The sequence below is a fragment of the Curcuma longa genome, chromosome 13, assembly GCF_044706935.1.
Source record: "Curcuma longa cultivar G26 ecotype Majalengka, Jawa Barat chromosome 13, ITB_CL_G26_1.1, whole genome shotgun sequence".
NCBI classification, from domain to species: Eukaryota; Viridiplantae; Streptophyta; class Magnoliopsida; order Zingiberales; family Zingiberaceae; genus Curcuma; species Curcuma longa.
The window spans coordinates 10,026,093-10,028,097 of record NC_133873.1 but is presented as its reverse complement, the minus strand read 5'-3'; positions in this window follow the sequence as shown (position 1 = coordinate 10,028,097).

Sequence of the window (2,005 nt, the reverse complement as noted above, 5' to 3'; positions counted from 1 at the left end):
ACGGTTGAGAACTAATCTCATCCAACGGTTGAGATTAAATCTCATCCGACGGCTGAGAACTAATCTCATCCGTTTGATTGCATCCTTTTGAAGATGTCTTTAGGCTACAGTGGGGACCTCGAGGAGGTATTGGATCTGGCCTTCTGATGGGTTTCGGATCCCGTATTCAACCCCGAATACACACCTACATCCATCAACAACGATCCATTCCACTAGAGGATCATTATTGCACTACCAATCCAATCCCCAAATTACGTTATGGGTTCCTTCTTATTATTTTATGCATTGCTCCCCGTGTTTAAGATATCGTATGTCCGTCAATTATCTGAGTTCACTGACAACTCAATAATCAACATCTAAGACCTTGAATAGTACCACTCAACCTTATTGTCAGTCGGACCAAGTCCACTTGCAAGATTTGACTTGACAATCCTTATGAGCTCTTCAAGGGGACATCATCAGCCCTACTGGGACACGGATTCCTTCTATAATTAATGGCACACCGTATAGATAGCAACATCACCCAACTTACCGAGAATATTTGATCTGACGGAAAGATCTCACCCTTTGGTAAATCAAAGCAATAATTACTAAGTATAGGTGCCCATTTATTACATCGGGATTAAGAGTGCATAATCATAATAACAGAGGTCTTGTTCAATTTGCGAGTCAGTGTAAATCGAACAACCTCAATGGTCCTACTCAATACACACAAAGTGCACTAGTGTAATTCTACAGTCAAGACAGACAGTCACCGAATTACACTACAACCGTTCCCGATGGTTTGTCCAAAGTCATCTTGGTTGTGAGCCTTAGTTTATAATTCACAAGGGGCCGATAATCATGGTCTTCTGTGTCTCACAGACACCAAGTTATCTACAATGTAAATTAAGAGGACTTTATTGTAAAACTAAACTACTATTGCAATCATTTGACCAAAACATGATACTTTATTTCATAAATGTTTATATACAAAAGAGCAAGTCTTTTCAAGCACCTATACAAATATCCTAACAGGTTACAAGGAATGATAGTTTAGGTTATGGAAGTTTTAGGGAAAGTACTAATGGGCCTTGCAAGGGCTCTTAATAGGGTAGACCTCTAATGGAGGACTAATAGAGTTCATCTTAATGGGCGTATGTAATGGATAACAAGTAATGGGCTCTTATGTGGGCTTTGCCAAAAGAAAAAAAAAGGAAAAAAAGAAATGGAGATGCCAAGGATTGAACCTTGGACCTCATGGAAAGTGGCAAGGCTAAGAAGCATGAGTTAGCCACAAGTTCTAGCAAGTAATTGCTATGAAAAGGAAAGGGTAAATCTTGTTAAAGCTAAGGTTTCATGAAGAGGCAAGTGAAGAGACACTTGGTTGCATTTACTTCATGAGTTAGTGAGAATTTAATGAAAGAAGTTGAAAGGTTGGGAATTAATGGACATGTTAATGGGGAATTAATGGAAGAGTTATCAAGTGAATTTGTAACTCCTCAATTCACTTCCTTTATAAAGCCTCACCCCTCACCAAATCTTCATTGGCTCTCCTCTCCTCACCGAAATCATCCCTCTCTCCCTCTCTTTGCTCTTTGGCCGAGAGGTCTTGAAGACCTTTCTTTCCTCCACCAAGCTTTCAAGGCAAGGGAGTCTAGGGCTAGGGCTTGAAGGCTTTAGGGAGAGCAAGGAGAAGATTCAAGAAGGTCCTAAGTAAAGGGTTAATCAGTCCCTTGTGAATTATAAACTAAGGCTCACAACCAAGATGACATTGGACAACCCATCGGGAACGGTTGTAGTGTAATTCGGTGACTGTCTTGTAAGGAAATCGGGCCGCAAAAACCACTTTTTGCGTTGCGGAAAACCCCGTTTCTCTTGCCACCGGATCCGTACGAAAATCATAAATTTGTTTTCTACTTAGATCTACTCTAGATCTACATGTTTAGAGCTTTTACCCTTGATGCGTGCCCTTCGCTTATCCCGCTCGCTCCTTTAGATTACGCCGGATCTCTAGAGCGTCAAG